Source organism: Cornus florida, unplaced genomic scaffold (genome assembly GCF_030987335.1).
Source record: "Cornus florida cultivar Cherokee Brave unplaced genomic scaffold, ASM3098733v1 CherokeeBrave_3.0.0_Hap2_Chr02, whole genome shotgun sequence".
In the NCBI taxonomy this organism is placed as follows: domain Eukaryota; kingdom Viridiplantae; phylum Streptophyta; class Magnoliopsida; order Cornales; family Cornaceae; genus Cornus; species Cornus florida.
The window spans coordinates 96,218,495-96,234,063 of record NW_026775572.1 but is presented as its reverse complement, the minus strand read 5'-3'; positions in this window follow the sequence as shown (position 1 = coordinate 96,234,063).

Here is a 15,569-nt window from a genome sequence, read left to right as displayed (position 1 = left end):
TGGTTGACAAAATCTGCATTCACTTATTCATGGTGCTCACTTGCCTATGCCCATGGGACAATTGGAAGTAAAATGTAAAACACTAGAACAAGTCATGCAAGATTCATTTGAAGTATGATGAGTATGACTAAGGGAGGAAGGAACTTGATTTGCTGAATTTTGGTTGATTAAAAATTGATCAAACCTTTGGGATAAAGATTTCACTTCGGCGGCTATATCATTGGAATAGTCAACTTAATATAAGGTGACATTCTCCCGTCCACCTAGATTTCTACCATTTTTAGAAGACAAGGATAAATGCATTGAATTCTCACTCATGCTCTCATATAGACGCCATACATTGTCCTCATGCCTATTAAGATAAGAACCACCCATAGAGGCATCAACCATTCCTTTATAATTGTCCGACAAACTTTCAAAGAAAAATTGAGCCAATTGCCATTTAGGAATGTCGTGATGTGAATAATTCTTAAGCAAGTCATTCAAGTGCTCCCATGCCTTGTGAAACATTTCCCTTTCCCCTTGAGAAAATTCTTGAATTGAAGTTCTCATTGCATTGGTCTTTGAAACCGGATAGTACTTTTTCGAGAACTCTTGTTACATCTCTGCCCAGCCCAAGAAGTTATCGAAAAAGGCCTTAGATTGTTGAACCAATATTTTGTCTTCTCTTTGAGGGTGAAAGGGAAGAGTTTTAACCGCAAAACCGCTTTTAGCATGTTTGTGTATTTCACGATGGAACATACTTTAAGAAACTCATCTAAATGCTTGTAAGGTTCTTCACTTGGTAGCCCATGATAATTGGGAAGCATTTGAATAGTTTATGGTTTGATTTCATAATGGTGTGCTCTAAATAGAGGTAATTGAATACATGTCGGTGCATTGTACTTATTAGGCACATAGTGATCTCTCAAAGCAAGAGGGGGATTCACAACCGGTGGCGCAACACGAGCACCATGGTTTCCTTAAACAATAGGAGGTTGGGGTAGAACAAAATTTGGCCGATGCATTCCTATTAGGAAATGGCCTTGTTGTTGTGGAATGAAGGGTATTGGCATGCCTAATGGTACTTGAATGTTGTCATGATGGTGATGCACATTAGGGTGAAGGATACCTTGTTGGTCAATGTGACCAAGGTCCTCCACATGGTCCACATTATGTTCCTCCATTGATGAAATGGAATCACAAGAATTACCCCTTCCCTTATGATTATGAACAATGTATTCAAGATTCAAATTAAGTGGGATAAGAGTTGGATTCAATGATCTACGACCATGCATGCACAATCAAAACAAACAACAAGTCAACAACAAGTATGTAACAAGCACTTCTCCTCCGCAACAAATCAATCAACAAACCTCCACATATATTGATCTTATACTCCCATGCTTTCAACAATATGCAAGAAAAGTAAATTGCCTCCACGCGGGCTCCCAGTTTATCTAAGAAATTAAAGCTTGCCACCACGCAGGTCGACAATTTAACTAGGGAAAGTGTTAGAAAAGCTTACAATTGGTCCTTAAGTAACTTTAAATTATTTTTCAATTTTTGTTTGCCTTGCTTTGCTTTGCAAATTTTTAGACTTTTATGCTTTTGCTTAGCTTAGCTTAGCTTGCCCCTTTGCTTTAGAATCCTTTTACTTCACTTCCCTTGGCTCAATGCACCTAGCCAATCAAAAACAAACACAATAAGTAACCAAAATGAAATAAAATAAAGGCCAGATCAAAGGAGTACTAATTCCTAATTGATTCCCAAAGTACGACGGTGCTAATCCCAGGCAACGGTGCCAAAACTTGATGTGGCTAAGTTTGAATTTATATAATGTCACTACCACTACTAACTATTAATGTAGCTAGAGTAAGTAGGGATCGTCCCAAGGGAAAGGAAATGTATTTTTGATTGGAAATCAATGTTGGATTAGTAGGTCGAATGATCAAAAGATGGTTGGTTGTTGAATTATACTATGATTTAAACTAAACAAATGCAATGTAAACAACTAAAGCAAATGAGGTGTAGAGAATATGAAAGAGGAGTCTTGGGACGTAGAGTTCACCACTAAGCATTACCTTCCTAGACATTCAATATTTGATGGATTAAGGGGATTATATGTTACAAATAAAAGTGTGTGCCACTAATTGAATAACAAGCAGGCTGGCCAAGTAAGCATACATTGTCTAGTCAATCTAGTGAATAGCACAACATATCAAATTAGGCCATTAATCCTTCCACAAGTCCACAATTAATGCACACTCATTAAATTAGAGAAATATATTATTTGCATTCATAAGCATAGAACATCAAACAACAGGCATGGATTGTCCACCTATCTAAGAAAGTAAGGCAACTACACTACAACTAAGCTAGTGACATGAAAATTAAACTAAGGAGGTGGCATAATCCATTAAGAAATAAGTATGAACCATCAAATAAACCACAAGAGTAATCTATTTAAGCACCATGTCTTAATCATCACTAGATTCATAGTATCAACATACGTAAACATGCATCAATGTCTCAAAATCTAGAAATAAACACATGAACATTCATTTTAGTATACATAAACATATGGATAGAACTAAATGATCAATTGGAAGTATTAAGCTACACAAATCATTGTAGAAACATGATTTAAATATACAAGATGTCAAGACAACAATTATAACATAGAAACATTAAAGTCTAGGAGGCATGCTTAGGGCTATCTCTAGCCCCAAGAGAATGGTTTAGCCACTCATTGATGCTATCATAGAACCCTCAAGGGCTATCTCCATGGTAAAAATCATCATCCTCCTCTTCTGTTCTTGGTAGAAACCCTAGATGAGTGGAAGAAGTTTCCTAAAATGTGTATTTCTCCCTCTAATCTCTAGCCTTCTTTAAAACTAATTAACCTCCCTTATATAAAATAGCCAAATCCTTATATAGGTAGCTCAAATGTCACACCCAATGGTCAGACCTCATGCACTAGGATCTTCAAATGATTACACCACGAGCACACCTTTAAGTTGGCAGGAATTTTATTTTTCATGCATTTAAGGCAGTTCGATCGATCACAAGGTTGCTTAGATCGATCGAACTATGGTGGTGCCTTTTTGGATAATGACAAAGCTAAGATATTTTTGGGATATTTTTGAGAAGAGGACAAAAGTGGTAGGTGGGGATAAGATCCAAAGTGTTCAATCAATCAAAGGAAAGGTCGGATCGATCGAAAGGGAAATTTTCCTGAAGATAAGGAGAAAAGGCTCGATCCATTATAACATGGTTGGAACGATCACAATGTGATCGATCGGAGATTAGTTCAATTGATCGAAGAGGGCTTCTTTACCACTTTACTTCCACTTTGCTCATTTCTTCCACTGAGCTTGAGATTGCTTTTTTAAATGCTCTAATTCAGCTGAATTGACTTATTTTGGGGATAAGTGCCTGAAAAGGGACATAACATGAAATTAGACTAAAATGGGAAAATAAGATAGAATAAGGTCCTAGAATATTCAAGCTTAAGGGGTTTAAATGCGCACTTTTTAGCTCTTATCAAGCGCCATACATCATCTTCATGCTTATCAAGATAAGAACCACCTATAGAAGCATCAACCATACCCTTAAGGTTGTCCGATAAACTTTCAAAGAAGTATTGAACTAATTGCCATGGTGTGGACACTTCCTAGGCAAATCATTTATTCCTATGCCTCATGAAACATTTCCCCATCCCCTAATAAGAATTCACGAATTAAAGTCCTCATTGTATTGGTCTTAGACATTGGATAGTACTTTTTTAAAAACTCGTGTTGTATCTCTACCCAAGTAATTATAGAAAAACATCTCAAATTGTTAAACCAATATTTTGCTTTATCCTTTAAGGTGAAAGGGAAGAGTTTTAACCTCAAAACTTCTTCCAACATGTCTGTCTATTTCACGGTGGAACACACTTCAAGAAATTCATCCAAATGCTTATAAGGTTCTTCATTAGGTAGCCCATGATAATTCGGAAGCATTTGAATTATTTGTGGTTTAATCTCATATTGGTGTGGTCTAAATGTGGGGGGTTGAATGCATGTTGGTGCATTATACTCATGTAGCACATAATGGTCTCTTAAAGTAAGGGGAGGATTGGTGTGCATTTCGTTGATACACCTAATTGCAAGATAAAGTGTGTAATGTGGCTAAGTTTAAATTTAGAAATTGCCACTACCACTTCCAACTAAAAATATAGCTAGAGTGAGTAAGGATCGTCCCAAAGGAAAGGAGGTGTATTTGTGTTGGAAATTAATGTCAGATTAGTAGGTCGAGAGATTAAAAATGATTGGTGGTTGATTAAGTGAACTACGATGCAATTAAAATTAATGCAAGTGAAAAGGGAATCTAGAAGGTAGAGAAACGATATAAAAAGAGGTCTTGGGGCTTAGAGTCACCACTAAGGTTCACTTTATCAAACACTAGCAATTGTACATTAATGGGGAAATTAAAAGTGCAACTTGTGTGTGTGTGACATCAATTGAAACTAAGCATGGATGGCAAATAAGTATAGATTGTCTAGCCAATTTTAATGAATAGCACAACCCATCAAATGAGGCTAAAATCCATTCAATTAAACCACAATTAATGCACACACAAATATCTAGAGATATGCACTCTTTGCATTCACAAGTATGGAACATCAAGAAACAAGAATGGATTGTTCACCTACCTAATAAATTAAAGCAATTACACTACAATTAGGCTAGAGACATGAAATTAAACTAATTAAACTAGAGATGTGATACAATCTATCAAGAAATAAGTGTCAACCATCAAATAAATCACAAGAGTGTTTCATTAAGCACCATGCCTTAACCATCACTAGATTAACATCATTAACACACATAGACATGAATCAATTTAATTAAATCTAGAGATAAAAACACGAACATCAATTCTAGCATACATAGACATATAACTAGAGCCAAATGAACAATTGAAAGCATTAATATATACAAATCAAGTAGAAATCCCAAGATCTATATTTATCTATGGTCAGAACATCTATTACAATTAAAATCCCCAAAAATACACAAAAGCTAGGTTTGGAAAGCAAGCCTAGGGGCTATCTCTAGCCCTAAGAGAAGGATTTAGCCACTCATTGTAGTGGTCATGGAACCCTCAAGGGCTAGCTTGGAGGTTGGCATCATCATCTTCATCCTTGCTTTCTTCCCAAAAACCCTAGTTCTAGAAAAATGAATATTTTTTTCTATATTTGGTAATATCTCTATGATGATGATTACAATATGGTTTAATAAATTAATTACATACTCCTTTGAGTAAGGACCAAATCAGAATTACAGCCTATGATTAGAGGATATTCGCAACTACACAAGTTAGGTAGAAATTGGTGCCAGGCATTTTGATCGATCGAAGATGTTCGATTGATCAAACACTTAACTTCGATCGATCGAAGATGATGTGGCATCAAAAATATCTTCTGGCCTTATCCACTTTGCTGAGCTAGCACCTCCTTCATCTTGATCGATTGTAATTTTCTTCGATCGATCGAGATTCCCTTTGATCGATTGAAGTTCCCCTGGTGCATTTCCTTGGCTTCTTTCCAACTTTGCTCATTAGCTCCAAATTTGAGCTGAATGGCTCTTTTTAGCCTGTTTGAACTTTATTGACCTGAAATAGGCAAAAACACAAATAAGTAACTAAGACATGAAAGTAAGATAGATGAATAGACTAAAATAGCCTAGCTTAGGTGCTAAAATGCATCAAATTTGAGCACTCATCACACCCCCAAACTTAGATATTATTAGTCCCTAGCAATGAACTACTAGAAAAACAAAGAAATAAGCAACTAAGTAACTATGAACTAGAAAGCAATAAAAAGATAGCGCCACTTTCGCTGGGAGCACGATTGCATTTAGCGTATACAATAAGCCTTTTAAACCCCTAGTGGACGAGTGAAGTCTAATGAGGGTTTCTAGAAATGATACCCACAAACATTAAGCTCTTTCTCACAAAAGAGGCACCAATATACAAAACAAGTATTGGAATAAAACTACCTTAAGTATGCAATTTTTCAACCATTTCCTAGCAATCTCCCAAAATCTCAACATCAAGCAAACAAGTATAGTCCTCCACACATCACGATAATGATCATGCAAATCAAAACAACTCTAGAATCCTTTTTAAGTGAACCGGCATTAAATATGTTGTCATCTAAGCCAACTAAAGTAATGATCACATCCTTACCCTAAAACTAGCACACAAATCTAGTACCGATCATCAAAATAAAGAGTAGACCTTTTATTAAAGCTTTATTCATCTAGGTGCGCTGATTCTTTTCACTCAATGTGTTGATCTATCAAGCGTTCTAGCGATCCATGAGGTCGAACGTTAGGTTAATGACTCCCAAACTGACGGCTTTAGGGCATTAGGTGTTTAAACACCCCTAAGGACTTACAAGCTCAAATCAACTAGGCTACAAATGAAGACAACCTCCATCTAATCATTTCCCACTTCTCACCTTTTTGGAGAAGTCCTCAATTTTTTATTTGCTTTTTGCAATAACATTTTTTTTTTTTTTTTAGCAAGTTCAATTATTAACCTAGAGTTTGGGCCCTCCATCTTTCGGCGCGACAAATTCAATGCTTGATGAGGCTAGAATCCCGGCTACTCAATGAAAAGGGTTTGTTATCCACCTTTATCAAGAATGAAATCTTTCAATGCACTACTAGCTTAATTGGGTTATAACTAAATCAATAATAAACAAAGCATGTACCCCACAAATGAATGCTAGTATACGCCTGTGCTAGTGTAGAATCCTAGAGTGAATCTCAAAATAATCAGAAGATCAAGATGATGTGTACCATATATGCAAGCAAGATATCAATCTTTCAAAAAATTTACTCGTAAATGGCATCCACAACGCATACAAGGAGTATTGGTCTCTCAAGTCAAGCAAGTTTTAAATTCTAAGTATCATGGTCCTCAAAAGATCAAAATCATAGCCCAGGACTCTCAAAACACATCACATGCATAGAAAGTAAGTGCGATATGTAAAGTATGCAAATACACCCCCAAACTTAATCTGTGTTTTGTCCTCAATGTGCAAAGAAATAATAGATAAAGAAAAGAGTATACCAAATGGGTGAAGTAAAAAGGACCCGGCAACGGAAGCTTAGTTTTCTATGGCGCACCCCCAAACTTAGATTCCAAAAACCTGTATGAAAATGGTCACACTAACAACTATTAAAGCATATGCATTAATGATATAACTGAGAAGTGAAACTGAGAACTGGGCAAAAATCATGGCATCTAGCAATGTAAAGCTCGTAACATCCAATACTGATATCAAGATCCAAAAATCCATAAATAGAAAATAAATGCAATATCAGATATCGACAAATCATATCAGTGCAATGGAAACAATAATATCCAAAACCAATGCAAGTGTTAAGATAGTGCAGAAATATCTCAGTCATAGAAGTGTAGATATGCGATAGGTAATGAGTAGGAAAGAGAGATAATGGGATCAGATGGTAGGATCTGGACTAATCATGTCCGCAATATGCTGCAGCATGGCAGATATCTCGGTGCTATCGTGAGTGAGAGAATCTATAAGGTCAGTCCACAGTGCGCTAAGCTCACCTCTCATGGCAGCTATATTTGTTCGCAGCTCATTAGATCGCCAAACTAAATCATCGTGTCTCCCCACCAAATCATCATGTCTCTTCACCAAATCATCATGCCTCCATGTGACATCATCGTGCCGCCCAGTCATATTAGTTCTGAAAGATATGAAATCTGTATGCAGCTGAGCTACCTCTAATCTGTAGCTAGAATCTGTGCTAGTATAGGTTATTGGCTCAGTAGGAAGGGCATATGAAGGGTCAATCTGCTGAGAGGCACTAGGTAAATCTTGCTGGGAAGTAAAACCTGTAGTGGTAATGCGACGTCTCTATCTGGGTGGAGATCTATCTGCTATATCATCTTCTAGAATATCGCCTGCTGCGGCTCCCTCTGCTACTGCTCTCTACTGCTGTGCCTGAAGTCTCTTTATATCCCTGTGTGTTCTGTTCTTGTAGCATGAATTGAAAGTCTTATTCCATCGAGTCAGGTTATAAGCTCTCTTTGCATCAGGTTCTAGAATCTCCTCAGGGTTAAACTGATACCCCCGGTCTAGATGCAACTGTGTAATCAAATGGCCAAAAGGTAAAGGCCAAGTCTCTGCTCTAGTGTTGTGCGTGTGATGCAAGTTCTTCCAGAACTTGTGCATGAGCTCCCATATAAGTGCAAGAATAGAGATCCAATACCCCTGATCTAAACAATATAAAGCCTAAAATATCCCTTCTTGCCTCTGAGTGCCATGTCCTGTAGGGAATGCATTGAGGTGTAGCGCTAAATCAAAGAACCAATATCGGGGATCAATCTTGACCCCGTCTGCAAAGGTGTGCCCCTCATATGCTACCTATGGAGATAATGTAGCTACCATGGTCAGCTTAGTGGGAAATGGTGGATGTGTAGGGTATAGAGGCTCCTGAGTATCATCAGCCAATGGAGAAATGTGGGGGCATCGACTGGCAGCAGCTATAAAGAGAAATATTGATCTCTTGACAGTCATTGGTATTATGTAAGAGAAGTCTATCATCCTCATCCATCCAGAGGTACTGATAGAATAGAGCAACCAGCTGGGGGTAGACAACTGTGTCTACTAGAGTCATGATGGCATCAATGCCCCACTTCACAAGCTCATCATAGGACCACTAGGTCTGACCCAAGGTAGAAAATAGGTCTCTATCAAATCTATACTCGGTCTACCATGCCTTACCGATGTAAGACTCAGCAGGAACCTCTCGAATAATGGCATGCTCAGCGTCCATGGAAGATGGCTTAGATTGGACTGATGCGGGTAATGAAGAAGATGAAGAAGACTCTGCCACTGGGTATGGAGGAGATTGTGGCACTCTGTGTACTCTTTTTCTAGCGAGAGTCTTTCTTCTATGCTGCACCTGCAAAAACAAAAGTATAAATCAGTGCACAGATATAAGATAAGGTAAGCAACTGATAAGAAAACACAAAACATGTCTAAATCAAGTAGAAATAGATAGTGAACAAATAAGATCATGCTTGTGTAAGAAATGAATAAGAAAGCTTTAGAATCATCATTCTAGATGCCTCAGACAAACAAGACAGATAAAAGATGCAATGATGGCATGAAGGGCAGAAAAGTCACAGATGGAACATTCATAGCAAAAATTTGATCAACAGGATAAGTGTAGGCTGTGATGTGCATAATTGATGCAACGTGCATTCACAAACCTAAAACTCAAGTAGATGCTGCAATGACATGACAAGTAGATGCTAGGATGACTTCGTATCAATTCCTAAGCAAGAATGTCTACAAGTGTAACAGTGAAGATCAAATACAGTAAGTAGGATAACGTGGAGCATATAGGCATGGCAACTATCAACCTAGGACTCAAGAAGAAGACATGTCATGCAATAAAGACTAAGTGAAATGTACGGTTACAAAACACTACAATCCAAGGCATGTTATGATAGCAAGTTAAAGAAAAAATCCTCGACATGGCATTCAACTAGATGGCATGTTTCTAAATGATGCACAAATGACAAAAACTCTAGACGAAGGAATATCCTGTACTACAAGGCAACAAAATCAACATCCTATGATCACTCATGGCTCGTGACCCCCTTTACAGCTTAAATGAAGCAGAGAATGGTCAAAAACTGAGAATTCAAGAAACTTACCCTCTGGAAGTCAGAATTTGGACCGGAAAGAACCTCGGTCATCAAGATTAGATCACAAGTGCAAGATATCAAGATAATGGCATGGAAATAGATATACATTAATATCAAGCAAGCACAGTCCTATCTTGGTTCAAATTGTATTTCAAAATCTTAAGTAAAATTTAAGAACTGACACTGAGGCTAAAGAACAGACACAACATCCAACTTAAAAGAATTCATAGTGTTAGCCTAAAGATTCTATCTAAAGGTCAATCTTATGTTTTGATGATTACAAACCATTAATGATGTTTAAGTACTAATATTTTCATTGAGTGATATACAGTTAATCAATATTCAATCCTCAATGTTGAGCTAGAAGATCCATTCCAAGAATTCCAAATACTCAAGCTATGGATTCAAGGAAGCCTCAAGGTGCAAGAAATTAAAGAAAAACTCGGACCTCAAAGATTATTCAAGCTCTTCAGCAAATGTTCATCAAGCCTAAATGATTATGGTCAAGAAATGAAGAAAATGGTAGATAGGATGGTGAGAGCTTAAGGTTTAATGTCAAAGTTCAGTTGAATATATTTTGAAGCTGAAAATTACAATTCATGCATATTATTCTCATTTCATTTTCAAAGAACATAAAATTAGCTCATTAAGTTTTTGAACACATTTACACATAAGCCTCACATCATACTGGAATTCATTTTAAGTCTCCTACTGAAAGTAGAGAAGGCTTTATTTCAATTAGAGAAGGCTCTATTTCAAATAGAGAAGGCTCCACAAAATTAGAGAAGGCTCTATTTCAAATAGAGAAGGCTCCACAAAAATAGAGAAGGCTTTCAACATTCCAGTAAGCTATTTTTTCAATGAAAAATGAATCTTCCAACCAAAGAGCAGGCTCTCAGAGGCTGGAAGCCATCTCCATGCAATGGAGAGCCAGCTCTCAAGGCTAGGGAGCTGTCTCCTCTTGTTTACAAGAGCCGGCTCCTTCTAGGGTTTTGATGTACAACGGAAATTTTTTCATTTATTGTTTCCCAGCTATATTGACCATTGTTTATTTATAAATATAGAGGTTGGTCTGCATCATAAATTACACCATTATAGAGAGCATTCTACCATTCTTGAAAAGCATTAAAGAAGCATTCATTGAGCTTTCATTTCCTCTGTTTTCATTTCCTCTCTTACATTTCATTCCACTGTAGTAATTCTGAGCTTCATATATATTCATCTTTACTATAGTCGTGAGTAGAACTGTGTACTTCTGTCTTTGAGAGAATTATTGTACAATTTATTTCTATTCCAAGTTATTGTAAAAGGGTTGGTGTGACCCAAAAGAAAGCCTAGGACAAGGCTGTTCTCTTAGTAAGGAAGATAAGCAAGGTCTTACTTCAATTGAAGGTTTGCTCTCCACCATTAAGGAGAAGCTCTAGTGAATTTGGGAAGTCTCAAGGGGGACCTTGAGCCGAGGAGTAGGAGTTTCCAAACCTCGCTAAATCACCGAGTTATATTTTGCAATCTCTCATCTCTATCTCTCTTATACATATGCCATATACTGCTTGAATATTTCAATTTCTCTAGGCTTAACAGTTTGTTAGATTTAATATTTTATAAATTGCAAAAATTAGCCCTTGACTCTATTCAGCCCCCCCTCTAGAGTCAATTAGTGACTAACAATTGGTATCAGAGCATATTCTCTGGAAAAAGATTTAACCATCTTAGAGAACGACCATGGCTTATACAAATTTTCATCAAGAAGGTCAATTTAATAATAGACCTCCTTGGTTTGACGGAAATAACTACAACTATTGGTAGATCAAAATGAGAGCATTCCTAAGAGGTGTAGTTATAGATGTTTGGAAAGCCACAGAAAAAGTAGACCATGTTCCAACCAAAATAGTAAATGGTGAAACTATTCCAACACCTGATATTGAATGGACCCTTAATGACCGTAGGCTTGTACAATGTAATGTAAAGGCTATCATTAATCTTTATTGTGCCTTAAGCAAAGATGAATTCAATAGAATTTCAGATTGCGAAACGGCCAAAGAAATTTGAGATAAACTTGAAGTTACCTATGTAGGGACTAGTCATGTTAAGGAATCCAAAATGAATATGCTTGTCCATAAATAAGAACTTTTCACCATGAACAACAGAGAAACTATTAGTGAAATGTATTCTTGTTTTACTAACATTGTGAATCCTTTGAAGGCTCTTGGAAGATCATATACATCATCCAACAATGTGAGAAAAATTCTTAGGTCTTTGCCTAAAAATTGGGAAGCCAAGAAGACCGCCATCCAAGAGGCCAAAGATCTCAATACACTCCCCATAGATGAACTCATTAGTTTATTAATGGCCTATGAGTTACAGATAAATGATAGAGCTGAAGACAAAGAAGCTCAAAAGAAGGATATAGCTCTTCAAGCTACTACCAAAGAAGTCACAATTGATAAAGCTCCTAATAATGAAGAAGAAGAAGAATAAGTTGCTCTCATTACCAAGACCGTGAGAAGAGTCCTTCAAATGAAAAAGTTCCAAAAGAGTAACAGCTTCAAAAGAAATGGTTCATCAAGTGAGCAAGGAAAAAGAGAAGCACCTACATGTTTTCATTGTGGAAAATCGGGGCATTTCAAATCCGATTGCTATGCCTACAAAAATGAAAAGGAAAGGAAAAAGAAAGGCAAAGCCATGCGAGCTACATGGGAAGATGATGATTCAAATGGATCCGTAAGTGACGATGAACTCATTGAATTGGTCAATCTTTGTCTCATGGCCGATGAAGATGAGGTAAACTCTAATCATGACTCATTTGATTTAGAAACTTCGTATGATGAATTAGTTGATGCACATAACTATTTGCTAGATGCTTTTAAAGAATTACATGATGAATTAGGCAAAATGGTTCAAAAGTGTGCTAGCCTTAGAAGAGAAAAGCTTATCATCTCTCAAAACCTTGAAAAATGAAACTTTGAAAAAGGAAAAAGAATTAGCTAAAGAAGCTACCTCAATTGAGTTAATTTCTGAAAATGAATCATTGAAAGTTATTATTGAGGATCAAGTTGAAACCTTAGCCAAATTCACAAAAGGTAGAGAGAATTTAGGCATCATTCTTGGAAAGCAACGAAATACTTATGCTAAGGATGGGCTTGGATTTGATCCTCACAACAAAGATTCTTGTTTATTGAAAAGGAGAAAACCCTTGAACAATTACTTTGTTCAAAATTCCTCATTTAGTTCAACATGTAATTATTATAAAAAGGTAGGACATAAGATCAATCATTATCCTATTAGGCCATGTAGGACAAAGAAGTTTGGGTTGTTAAAGGGACTTATGTGCTTCTTCCTAACTCTCATGGACCCAAAAGAATATGGGTACCAAAAGAAGATTACTCAAATTCATTTTGTAGGTTTGCGTGAAGTCTTCATATTCATCCAAGGACAAATGGTTCCTTGATAGTGGATGCTCAAGACATATGATGGGAGATCAATCAAAATTTTGCTCCATCAAACCTCACAAAGGAGAAAATGTTACATTCGGCGACAATTCAAAAGGCAATGTCATTGGCATTGGAACTATTGGTATCTCCTCTTCTTTATCTATTGATGATGTTTTACTTGTTAAAGGCTTAAAACACAACTTATTTAGTATTAGCCAACTATGTGATAAAGGATATGATGTTTTATTTAAAGCAGATAAATGCATTGTCAAAAAGGATAATAATGAAGTTTTTCATGCTCTAAGAAATGGTAATGTGTACACTTTACTTTTGTGTGAATTACATGATCAAGATGTCAAGTGCCTTGTATCCTTAAATGAAAATAGTTGGTTATGGCATAGAAGGTTAGGTCATGCTAGTATGGATTTGATTTCAAAACTATCTAGAAATGAATTAGTCAAAGGCCTCCCAATGACTAATTTTTCTAAAGATAAAATTTGTAGCGCATGCCAAATAGGCAAGCAAATCAAGACATCATTTAAAAGGAAAAAGGACATAACAACTATAAGACCACTTGAATTAATTCATATGAACTTATTCAGTCCGGAGAGAATTACTAGTCTTGGTGGAAAACTCTATGCATTTGTCATTGTTGATGATTACTCTAGATTCTCTTGGGTATTTTTCCTTACACACAAAAATGAGGCTCATGCAATTTTTGCTAAATTTTATAAGAGAGTCGAGAATGAGAATGAGTGTAAGATTAAGTCCATTAGAAGTGATAGAGGAAGAGAGTTCGATAACCAAGATGTAGAAAGATTTTGTGATGAAAATGGATATAATCATAATCTTTCGGCTCCTAGAACTCCTCAACAAAATGGAGTTATTGAAAGGAAAAATAGGTCTCTCCAAGAAATGGCTAGGACTATGTTAAATGAACATAAATCTCCTAGAACTCTATGGGCCGAAGCCGTTAATACCTCATGCTATGTCATATATAGAGTCATCATTAGAAAACTTCTTAATAAGACTCCTTATGAACTTTGGAACAAAAGGAAGCCAAATATTGGATACTTTAAAGTTTTTGGGTGTAAATGCTTCGTGTTGAATGACAAAGATAATCTAGGAAAATTTGAACTTAAATCAGATGAAGGTATTTTTCTAGGATATTCATCTCGTAGCAAAGCATTTAAAGTGTTCAACAAAAGAATACTAGTGATTGTGGAATCTATACACGTTGTATTTGATGAATCACCATTACCCCCTCTTAGGTGCTCATTGGATGATAATGAAGATGTGATTGAGATTGAAAAGAACATTGAAAATCTTGATTTAAATGGTTCGTCTATTGAAGATCACTCCAAAGATGTTCCAAAAGATAGTCACTCTCATGAAGATACTCTTCCTAAGGCTTGGAAGCAAGTGTCTAATCATCCAATAAATCAAATTATTGGCGATCCATCTAAAGGAGTAAGCACTAGATCTCAAATAAGTAATGCTTACAATAATGTAGCTTTTGTTTCCCAACTTGAACCAAAGAATATTCTTGAAGCCAAAAATGATGAATCTTGGCTCTTGGCCATGCAAGAAGAACTTAATCAATTTAAAAGAAATGAAGTTTGGCATTTGGTTCTAAGACCTAAAGATAAAACTGTCAGTGACACAAAGTGGGTGTTTAGAAATAAAAAGGATGAATCAGGAACAATTGTGAGAAATAAGGCAAGGCTTGTTACTCAAGGTTATAATCAAAAAGAAGAAATTGATTATGAGGAAACCTTTGCCCCCGTAGCTCGACTTGAAGCTATAAGAATGCTCCTTGCATTTGTATCTCATAAAAACTTTAAGTTATATCAAATGGATGTAAAAAGTGCTTTCTTAAATGGCTTCATTGAAGAAAAAGTGTATGTTGAACAACCACCTGGCTTTGAAAGCTATAATTGTCCAAACCATGTTTTCAAATTGACAAAAGCATTGTATGATTTGAAACAAGCTCCAAGAGCTTGGTATGAAAGACTAAGTGGCTTTCTACTTGCTAATGGGTTCATTCGAGGAAAAATTGACATACTCTTTTCACTAAAACCATTGATTGCAACTTGTTGGTCATTCAAATTTACGTTGATGATATTATCTTTGGATCAACCAATAGTTTACTATGTGAAAAGTTTACCTCTAGTATGCAAAATGAATTTGAAATGAGCATGATGGGTGAACTAACCTTCTACTTAGGGTTACAAATCAAACAAACATTTGATGGTATTTTTGTTTTTCCAATCTAAGTATGTTAAGGATTTGCTAAAGAAATTTGGCTTGGCGGAAGTCAAACATGCCAATACTCCAATGAGCTCATCTTTAAAACTTGACAAAGATGAAAAGGGCATTAATGTGGATATTAAAAAATATAGAGGTATGATT